Source organism: Triticum dicoccoides, chromosome 1A (assembly GCF_002162155.2).
Source record: "Triticum dicoccoides isolate Atlit2015 ecotype Zavitan chromosome 1A, WEW_v2.0, whole genome shotgun sequence".
Classification (NCBI taxonomy): domain Eukaryota; kingdom Viridiplantae; phylum Streptophyta; class Magnoliopsida; order Poales; family Poaceae; genus Triticum; species Triticum dicoccoides.
The window spans coordinates 602,059,450-602,071,013 of NC_041380.1; the positions used below are offsets into that span (position 1 = coordinate 602,059,450).

At 45.7% G+C, this 11,564-nt stretch overlaps 1 pseudogene; it reads right to left on the reverse strand.

The window, feature by feature from the left end:
- The window catches only part of LOC119357060, an 80,030-nt pseudogene that overhangs the window by 64,670 nt on the left and 3,796 nt on the right, over positions 1 to 11,564 (reverse strand).

Below are 11,564 nucleotides of genomic sequence, written 5' to 3' on the forward strand. Positions count from 1 at the left end.
TTCCACAGAGACTCCTGAAGCTGAAGATATTCCAGCGGCTGATCCATCGCTGCTGAAGACATTGGTCATCGTGACAATGTAGAAGATGATGCAGCCCTTCCTCAGTTAGAACACAGCGAACTCATCAGCATTGGTCGTCCACTGACGCCAATTTCACAGGATGCTTCATGGGCGGATCACCCTCAAGAGGAAGAAGACTATGAGGCCCAGCCCACTCCAACCCCACAGGCGTCGTCTGCGTTCCGCGGGCTTCGCAAAGGTCCAAGGCCTCAAGTCTATGCTGAAGACATTCCGGCTGCATCAGCCGCAGAAGAAGTACCACACGAGCCCACTCCTTTGCTCCACCAAGAAGAAGTTCTCCAGGAGAACGTGCTTGTGACAGACCCTCCTACTAGTCAAGCGGAGGATGAAAATCTTGAGGCTACCACAACCAACAACGAAGCTAATGTGGAGCCCTCCCCAGCAAAAGCTTCTGAAGACAGCGAAGCCACTGAACCCACCGCTTCTGTTCCTGAGTTTGCTGCCGGTTCCCAATTCAACTATCATGTTGAGCACAGGCCTCAGGTCCAGAAGCCAATCCCAAGACTGCCAAGGTTTCCAGGTCCTGCATCAGCACCTGGCTCCTTCAACATCAATGGCTTCAGGGCAGATAATACTTTCTTCAATAGCTCCAAGAACCCCTATTCAAGGGAAAGGATTTCATCAGATAGGTTCTGGAGCTATCCTCAGCGCAGCTACTACTCTTGCATACTGTACAACCAAGGTCGCATTTTCCCGCACAAGCGCCTTGATGTTGAAGCTATTGCTGGTCTGCCCTATCTAGAGGAAGCGTTGGATTGCTTCAAACAAGTGGGTCTGCTGCAGTTTGTCACTGACGAAGAGCATTGGAACGAAGAGCTCCTGCTACAATTCTATGCCACACTGCACATCAAAGGATACAACAGAGATCCGAAGACTTGGGTCCTGGAGTGGATGACCGGCAACGTTCATCACGAAGCCAATGCATTTGATATCATTGAGCTCACTGGCCTACCCACTCCAGGCGAATTCTTCGAGCAAGGCTGTCGGCTACACACTGAAGCTATTGAGAGCATATTTCAGAGGCCTGAACCGAATATGAGTCAGATGCTCTCCATGATGAAGCCATTGCCCCACGATGCTCCTTATCCCACAGAGTTCTTCGTTGAAGACCTTGAGTACCTGCCCAGGACCATCTATCACATCATCCGGCGGACTCTCTGGCCCATTAAAGGAGACTCTCCAAATGCCAAGATCGAGGGTGCAATGAAGACTCTGATATTCTGTATCCTTCATGGCAAATGCTTCAACGCACAGGATTTCTTCATACGCCAACTAGCTGCATCAGGCTCAGATCTGTTTGGTTTAAAGCTCTATGCTCCTTGGGTAATGAGGCTGATCAAACTTCACTCTGCCATCTCGTATCAGCCCTCAGCCCGCAACCATCGGATCTTCTTGCCTGATGTGGATACCTCTGCTGAAGCCATCTATCCTGAACCTGTCAAGCAACCTCTGAGTCTTCAGAATGCAGAACACCAGAGCTTCACTCAAAATGTTGAAGGTGTTGAAGCCATCTCTAGGGTGTATCCTTTGGCTGGCACTACACGTGCACCACACCCTGCTTCAACTGAAGCCACTGACAGTGCAACTGCTTCAAGACCCAAGAAGCACACTCGTGTTCTCAACGACCGAGAGCTTCTTGTGGCCCTTCATCAAAAGCAGGATAGGCATCATGACTGGTTGAAGAGACAGATGAAAAGCCTCTTGGTGGATGTAAATCGCATCCGAAATCTTGCCACCAAGAATGCATTTGTTGCACATGAAACCTGTCGCCGCACATGGAAAGGGCTAACGATGATGCTTTCTGAAGCTGATCTTCAAGAGGATGGCTCACTAAAAGATTCAAGTTTGACTCCACACCTCCTCGAAGAGCTGTGCTGCTGGGAACTCCATCCCTTGAAAATTCTGAGTTCTCTTCCTCTGCCGCCACAGTCACTGCCAGAATCATTGAGGAAGAAGACGATGCTACTTCACCGCCATATGCTTCAACACCTCCAAGCTCTTCTGCACCGCCAACCAACACCAACAACCCTGCTACTTCACCTACTCCTCATGGGAACGAGTAGAGACTCTATGTCTTCAAACCTTTTTGGTCATTACTGACAAAAGGGGGAGAAGCATATGAGATATTGATAGTCTTCAAGCGGGTTCATATGGGCGGGTGCCTTATATTTTGCTTCGTGCTTACAACTCTCGTTTTTGCTACATTTGGTTCTTATGAGTTGTAACACTTAAACCAGATGGTCGTCTGCTACTTGTTTGCCACCCTGTTTTGCGAAGATAAATTCCGCATGTGCGATGATAAATTCCGCACTTACCTCATTCTGCAGACGTCCATTTTCCATTATGCATGTCATTATCTTCATATACTTTCACATGCATAGTGGATTGTCATCATAAGCTGAAGTGGATCTCCACAAGTATAACCTGCCATGTGCATTTGCATTCCAAAAGCAAACTAACTTATATGCACATCTTCAGGGGGAGCCCTTACAACTTATGAAGACAATTCCTTATTCTTTACAATTTCACAGATTATATTCCCCGTTGAAAACTTCAACTAGTTTGTCATCAATCACCAAAAAGGGGGAGATCGTAAGTGCATCTAGTGCCACCCCTAGTTGGTTTTGGAGTATTGATGACAAACCTAGTTGAGGGACTAATGTGTTTGTGAGAATTGCAGGATAACACAGGTAGAAGTCCCTCATTGATTCGGTTTTGCTACCAGAGATGACCCCTAAAAATGTATGAAGACATTGAAGTCAAAGGTGGTATATGAAGATATTCACATTGAAGACTATGACAAAAGAAGACACGATATGAAGCCTATGGAGCTCGAAGACTTAGATCTTTCGTAGTTCTTTTTCTTTTGTGTTGAGTCATAGGAACCACCGTACTGTTAAGTGGGGTCCAGGAGAACCAGTCAGAATGACTGAAGTGATGCCTAAACCAAAAACCTATGTCTTCGAGTGAAGACAATGAGAGTGAATCTTGTCCAGAGCCGGACAAGTCAGCTTTGCTTGTAGCCCAAGTAAAGTTGTCGCGTGAGTTTGAAATCTGACCGTTGGAACACGTGTCAGTTCCTTAGTGACCCAGGGTCATTTTGGACAAATCAGGCCGGGTTGCCAAGTGGCTATAAATAGCCCACCCCCTACAACCATAAGCGGTTGGCTGCTCAGATTTCAGTGCACGGCTTTTGTCGTTTGAAAGCAACCCACCTCGAAGCCTTTGAGAGAAAATTCCTAGCGAGGAGAAAGCCCTAACCACCCAGAGCCAGAGTAAATTGGGCATCACTTAAGTCTTCTTGTCTGAGTGATCTGAAGACTTATTACACTTGAGGACTGTGCATCCTCCAGACGGTTAGGCGTCGTGTTCTGAGCATCCAAGAGACATTGTGGATTGCCGGTGAACGAAGTCTGTGAAGGTTTGGGAGTCTACCTTGAAGACTTACCTGAGTGATTGGGCGAGGACTATGTGACCTTAGCTCAAGGAGAATACGGTGAGGACTTGGTGTCCTGAGCTGCGTGTTCAGGACTGGGTGTCCGGGACTGTGTGTCCTAAGGTTTAAATACCTAGCCGCTCCAACCAGACGTACAGTTGTCACAGCAACTGGAACTGGTCCAAAACATCATTGTCTTCAACGAGTCACTGGTTTCATCTTCACTTCCTTTTACTTACTGTTACTCATTGTGAAGCCATTGCATGCTTGCTATATCTTTTGTCTTCACAACGTAACTGTATGATTTGTTTGGCATCATAACTTGTTCCTACCTGATCCTTATTACACTGCAGCTACTTGTCATTGTGCTTTCACTCTATTGAATACTTGACCATGGCTTGCCTAGTGTAATCTAACTTCCGCTGCATAGTGATAGGCATATCTCTACTGTTTGTCTTCACAACTTCCACGTTTTGAAGACTTCCATAAAAATCGCCTATTCACCCCCCCTCTAGTCGATATAACGCACTTTCAAGTATGATGAAGCCATTGCCCCAAGATGCTGCATATCCCAAGGAGTTCATTGAAGACCTTGAGTATCTGCCAAGGACTATTTATCACATCATAAGGCGAACTCTCTGGCCCATCAAAGGGCACTCTCCACATGCCAAGCTGGAAGGTGCAATGAAGACTTTGGTCTTCTATATTCTTCATGGAAAATGCTTCAATGCACAGGACTTCTTCATTCGCCAACTTGCTACATCAGGCTCTGATCTTTTTGGCTTGAAGTTCTACGCCCCATGGGTAATGCGGCTGATCAAACTTCACTCAGCTATCTCATATCAGCCATCTGCTCGCAATCATCGGATCTTTCTGCCAGATGTGGATATGTCTATTGAAGCCATCTATCCCGAGCCTGCCAAGGAACCTCCAAGTCTTCAGAATGCAGAGCATCAAAGTTTTTCTCGGAACTTTGAAGGCGTTGAAGTAGTAACTCGTGTGTATCCTTTGGCTGGCACTACACGTGCACCGCATCCTGCTCTCACTGAAGCCACTGATAGCACCATTGCCCAACGACCCAAGAAGCGCACTCGTGTTCTCAAAGACCGAGAGCTTCTGGTGGCTCTTCATCAGAAACATGATAGGCATCATGACTGGCTGAAGCGTCAAATGCAAAGCCTCTTGGTGGATGTTAAATCGCATTCGCAATCTTGCCACCAAGAATGCCTTTGTTGCTCATGAAACCTCTCGACGCACATGGAAAGGGCTGACGCTGATGTGTTGTGAAGATGATCTTCAAGAGGATGGCTTCTCTCAGCGCTTCAAGTTTGACTCCACACCTCCTCGAAGGGCAGTGCTGCGACGAACTCCATCTCTTGAAGACTCTGAGTTCTCTTCCTCTGCTGCAACTGTAAATGCCAGAGTCATCGAGGATGAAGACGATGCTACTTCACCGCCACCTCCTTCAGCACGCGTCGACACTGCTCCAAGTTCTTCTGCACCGCCGAACACCACTAACGACCCTGCGGCTTCACCTATTCTTCATGGGAACGAGTAGATGCTCTATGTCTTTGAACCTTTTTGGTCCTTACTGACAAAAGGGGGAGAAGCATATGAGTTTGATAGTCTTCAAATGGGTCCATATGGGCGGGTGCTTTATATTTTGCTTCGTGTTTACAACTCTCGTTTTGATACATTTGGTTCTTTGAGTTGTAACACTTAAACTCGATGGTCGTCTGCTACTTATTTGCCACCTTGTGATGCGATGATAAATTCCGCATGTGCGACGATAAGTTCTGCACTTAGATCATTTTGCAGACGTCCATTTTCCATTATGCATGTCATTATCTTCACATACCTTCACATGCATAGTGGATTGTCATCATAAGTTGAAGTGGATCTCCACAAGCACAACCTGCCATGTGCATTTGCATTCCAAAAGCAAATTACTTATATGCACATCTTCAGGGGGAGCCCTTTACAATTTCACATATTATATTCCCCATTGAAAACCTCAACTAGTTTGTCATCAATCACCAAAAAGGGGGAGATTGTAAGTGCATCTAGTGCCGCCCCTAGTTGGTTTTGGAGTATTGATGACAAACCTAGTTGAGAGACTAATGTGTTTGTGAGAATTGCAGGATAACACAGGTAGAAGTCCCTCATTGATTCGGTTTTCCTACCAGAGATGACCCCTAAAAATGTATGAAGACATTGATGTCAAAGGTGGTATATGAAGATATTCACATTGAAGACTATGACAAGAGAAGACACCGCATGAAGCCTATGGAGCTCGAAGACTTAGATCTTTCACAGTTCTTTTTCTTCTGTGTTGAGTCATAGGAACCATCGTACTGTGGAGTGGGGTCCAAGAGAACCAGTCAAAATGACTGAAGTGATGCTTAAACATAACCTATGTCTTCGAGTGAAGACTAAGAGAACGAATCTTGTCCAGAGTCGGACAAGTCAGCTTTGCTTGTAGCCCAAGTAAAGTTGCCGTGTGAGTTTGAAGTCTAACCGTTGGAACACGTGCCAGTTCCTTAGTGACCCAGGGTCATTTCGGACAAATCAGGTCGGGTTGCCTATTGGCTATAAATAGCCCACCCCCTACAACCATAAATGGTTGGCTGCTCAGATTCAGAGTACGGCTTTTGCCGTTTGAGAGCAACCCACCTCGAAGCCTTTGAGAGAGAATTCCTTGCGAGGATAAAGCCCTAACCACCCAGAGCCAAAGAGAATTAGGCATCACTTAGGTCTTCTTGTCTGTGTGATCTGAAGACTTATTACACTTGAGGACTGTGCATCCTCCAGCCGGTTAGGCGTCGCGTTCTGAGCATCCAAGAGACATTCTGGATCGCCGGTGAACGAAGTCTATGAAGGTTTGGGAGTCTACCTTGAAGACTTACTAGAGTGATTGGGCGAGGTCTGTGTGACCTTAGCTCAAGGGGAATACGGTGAGGATTGGGTGTCCTAAGCTGCGTGTTCAGCACTGGGTGTCCGGGACTGTCTGTCCTCAGGTTTAAATACCTAGCCGCCCTAACCAGACGTACAGTTGTCACAACAACTGGAACTGGTCCAACACATCATTGTCTTCAACGAGTCACTGGTTTCATCCTTCCCTTCTCTTTACGTATTGTTACTCCTTGTGAAGTCATTGTATGATTGCACTATCTTTTATCTTCACTGAGTGACTGCTTGTTCTGTTTGGCTTCATAATATCTTCTTACCTGATCCTTACTACTCCCTCCGTAAACTAATATAAGAGCGTTTAGAATACTAAAATAGTATTCTAAACGCTCTTATATTAGTTTATGGAGGGAGTAGATTGCACCTATTTGTCATTGTGATTTCACTCTATTGAATACTTGACTATGGCTTGCCTAGTGTAGTCTACCTTCCGCTACAGGGTAATAGGTTTATTTCTACTGTTTGTCTTCATAACTTCCACATTTTGAAGACTTTCATAAAAATCGCCTATTCACCCCCCCCCCCCTCTAGTCGATATAACACACTTTCACTAATGTGGAGCCCTCACCAACAAAAGCACCAGAAGTCAGCGAAGCCACTGATCCCACTGCTTCTGTTCCTGCGCCTGCTGTCGGTCCTCAGTTCTACTATCATGTTGAGCACAGGCCTCAGGTACAGAAGCCAATCCCAAGATTGCCCAGGTTCCCAGGTCCTGCATCAGCACCTGGATCCTTCAATATCAATGGCTTCAGAGCAGACAACACATTCTTCAATAGCTCCAGAAACCCCTACTCAAGGGAAAGAATATCATCTGATCGGTTCTGGAGCTATCCGCAGCGAAGCTATTACTCCTGCATTCTATACAATCAAGGTCGCATCTTCCCACACAAGCGTCTTGACATTGAAGCAATAGCTGGGCTGCCCTGTCTGGAAGAAGCTCTGGATTGCTTCAAAGAGGTTGGATTGCTGTCGTTCGTCACTGACCAAGAGCATTGGAATGAAGAGTTGCTGCTCCAATTCTATGCCACACTTCACATCCGCGGGTATAACAGAGATTCGAAAACTTGGGTCCTGGAGTGGATAAAAGGAAACGTTCATCACGAAGCCAAAGCCTTTGACATCATTGAGCTCACGGGTCTACCCACTCCCGGCGATCTCTACGAATCTGGCTGTCAACTTCACAGTGAAGTTGTGGAGAGCATCTTTCAGAAGCCTGAACCTAACATGAGTCAGATGCTCAGTATGATGAAGCCATTACCCCAAGATGCTGCATATCCCAAAGAGTTCTTTATTGAAGACCTAGAGTATCTACCAAGGACTATTTATCACATCATAAGGCGAACTCTCTGGCCCATCAAAGGGCACTCCCCACATGCCAAGCTGGAAGGTGCAATGAAGACTTTGGTCTTCTATATTCTTCATGGAAAATGCTTCAATGCATAGGACTTCTTCATTCGCCAACTTGCTGCATCAGGCTCTGATCTGTTTGGCTTGAAGTTCTACGCCCCATGGGTAATGCGGCTGATCAAACTTCACTCCGCTATCTCATATCAGCCATCTGCTCGCAATCATCGGATTTTTCTGCCTGATGTGGATATGTCTATTGAAGCCATCTATCCTGAGCCTGCCAAGGAACCTCTAAGTCTTCAGAATGCAGAGCATCAAAGTTTTTCTCAGAACATTGAAGGAGTTGAAGCAGTCACTCATGTGTATCCTTTGGCTGGCACTACACGTGCACCGCATCCTGCTCTCACTGAAGCCACTAACAATACAACTGCCCCACGACCCAAGAAGTGCCCTCGTGTTCTCAATGACCGGGAGCTTCTTGTGGCTCTTCATCAGAAACAGGATAGGCATCATGACTGGTTGAAGCATCAAATGCAAAGCCTCTTGGTGGATGTTAACCGCATTCGCAATCTTGCCACCAAGAATGCCTTTGTTGCTCATGAAACCTCTCGACGCACATGGAAAGGGCTGACGCTGATGTGTACTGAAGATGATCTTCAAGAGGATGGCTTCTCTGAGCGCTTCAAGTTTAACTCCACACCTCCTCGAAAGGCAGTGCTGCGACGAACTCCATCTCTTGAAGACTCTGAGTTCTCTTCCTCTGCTGCCACTGTAAATGCCAGAGTGATCGAGGATGACGACGATGCTACTTCACCGCCACCTCCTTCAGCACGCTTCGACACTTCTCCAAGCTCTTCTGCACCGCCGAACACCACCAACGACCCTTCTGCTTCACCTACTCTTCATGGGAACGAGTAGAGGCTCTATGTCTTCAAACCTTTTTGGTCCTTACTGACAAAGAGGGAGAAGCATATGAGTTTAATAGTCTTCAAGAGGGTCCATATGGGCTGGTGCTTCATATTTTGCTTCGTGTTTACAACTCTCGTTTGGATACATTTGGTTCTTTGAGTTGTAACACTTAAACTTGATGGTCGTCTGCTACCTATTTGCCATTTTGTGATGCGATGATAAATTCCGCATGTGCGACGATAAATTCCGCACTTAGATCATTTTGCAGACGTCCAATTTCCATTATGCATGTCATTATCTTCACATACCTTCACATGCATAGTGGATTGTCATCATAAGTTGAAGAGGATCTCCACAAGCACAACCTGCCATGTGCATTTCCATTCCAAAAGCAAACTACTTATATGCACATCTTCAGGGGGAGCCCTTGCGACTTATGAAGACAATTCCTTATCCTTTACAATTTCACATATTATATTCTCCATTGAAAACTTCAACTAGTTTGTCATCAATCACCAAAAAGGGGGAGATTGTAAGTGCATCTAGTGCCACCCCTAGTTGGTTTTGGAGTATTGATGACAAACCTAGTTGAGGGACTAATGTGTTTGTGAGAATTGCAGGATAACACAGGTAGAAGTCCCTCATTGATTCGATTTACCTACCAGAGATGACCCCTAAAAATGCATGAAGACATTGATGTCAAAGGTGGTATATGAAGATATTCACATTGAAGACCATGACAAGAGAAGACATCGCATGAAGCCTATGGAGCTCGAAGATTTAGATATTTCGTAGTTCTTTTTCTTCTTCTTTGTTGAGTCATAGGAACCACCGTACTGTTAAGTGGGGTAGAAGAGAACCATTCAGAATGACTGAAGTGATGCTTAACCAAAACCTATGTCTTCGAGTGAAGACTATGAGAGCGAATCTTGTCCAGAGTCGGACAAGTCAGCTTTGCTTGTAGCCCAAGTAAAGTTGCCGTGTGAGTTTGAAATCTGACCGTTCAAACACGTGTCAGTTCCTTAGTGACCCAGGGTCATTTCGGACAAATCAAGTCAGGTTGCCTAGTGGCTACAAATAGCCCACCCCCTACAACCAAAAATGGTTGGCTGCTCAGAGTTAGTATACGGCTTTTGTCATTTGAGAGCAACCCACCTCAAAGCTTTTGAGAGAGAATTCCTTACGAGGATAAAGCCCTAACCACCCAGAGCCAAAGAGAATTAGGCATCACTTAAGTCTTCTTGTCTGTGTGATCTAAAGACTTATTACACTTGAGGACTGTGAATCCGCCAGCCGGTTAGGCTTCGCGTTCTGAGCATCCAAGAGACATTGTGGATTGCCGGTGAACGAAGTCTGTGAAGGTTTGGGAGTCTACCTTGAAGACTTACCAGAGTGATTGGGCGAGGTCTGTATGACCTTAGCTCAAGGGGAATACGGTGAGGACTGGGTGTCCTGAGCTGCGTGTTCAGGACTGGGTGTCCGGGACTGTGTGTCCTCAGGTTTAAATACCTAGCCGCCCTAACCAGACGTACAGTTGTCACAGCAACTGGAACTGGTCCAACACATCATTGTCTTCAACGAGTCACTGGTTTCATCCTTCCCTTCTCTTTACGTACTGTTACTCCTCGTAAAGTCATTGTATGATTGCACTATCTTTTACCTTCACTGAGTGACTGTGTGTTCTGTTAGGCTTCATAATATCTTCCTACCTGATCCTTACTACATTGCTGCTATTAGTCATTGTGCTTTCACTCTATTGAATACTTGACTATGGCTTGCCTAGTGTAGTCTACCTTCTGCTGCAGGGTAATAGGTTTATTTCTATCGTTTGTCTTCACAACTTCCACGTTTTGAAGACTTTCATAAAAATCGCCTATTCACCCCCCCCCCTCTAGTCGATATAACGCACTTTCATTCACGCTTTGTAATGTGCTCGACAATGGCATTCTTCTGAGGTTCCCTCCCATACAATCTAGGCTCTAAAGCTTGTGAGGTGGTTATGCATCTACTTGTAGAGGCAACATTACTAATGCCACGGCTAGAACCTAGTGCCCGTACACTACTAGGGAAAACCTTATACACAGAATCTTAGCAGCAGCGTGGTTTAAAAACAGACGCTACTGCTAATTAGCAGTAGCGAGCTTCAGAAAAGAGCGCTACTAATTACTAAGTAGCAGTAACGCTCTAGGTGAAATGAGCGCTACTACTATAATTGCCACGGTGTTGCCTCCAGGCTAGATATAGTAGTAGTGCCCTTCCCAGGAACGCGCTACTGCTAAAGAACTTAGTAGCAACGGTTTTCCTCAAAACTCCCTACTGCTAAGTATCACCACAACTAATTAAGTTTAGTCCCATACTGCTAAGCGAACAAGGTGTTTACCACCTTAAATATGTTACTTCTCAACCTATCTCGAGCACTTGGTCTTCATTGAACTATATGTGTATGATTTGTGGTTGCAATATGAATCCTCGCATGTACCTATACAGGTACGGTGAGGATTCATGTTGACTATTTAGATTCTACACAAAAAGATCAATGATGACCAATGTATATTTTTGATGTTTTTACATTGCTTAGACTTATAGCATTTTTTCAGGACAAAGCGTTACTAATATTGGGATAAACAAAAGAAATACTGCTTCCATTAGCAATAGCGTTATCTCTAAAACGCGCTATAGATAAGTTAGCTATAGCGCGTTTTCCTTATGAGCGCTACTACTAGTTCGAGTTAACCACCCCCCCCCCGCCTTAAAATTTCGCTAAGTCCTCCTCCCCACCCCCCCACCCCCCGCGGCCTGTTCCCCTACTGATCCTATCGCCGCC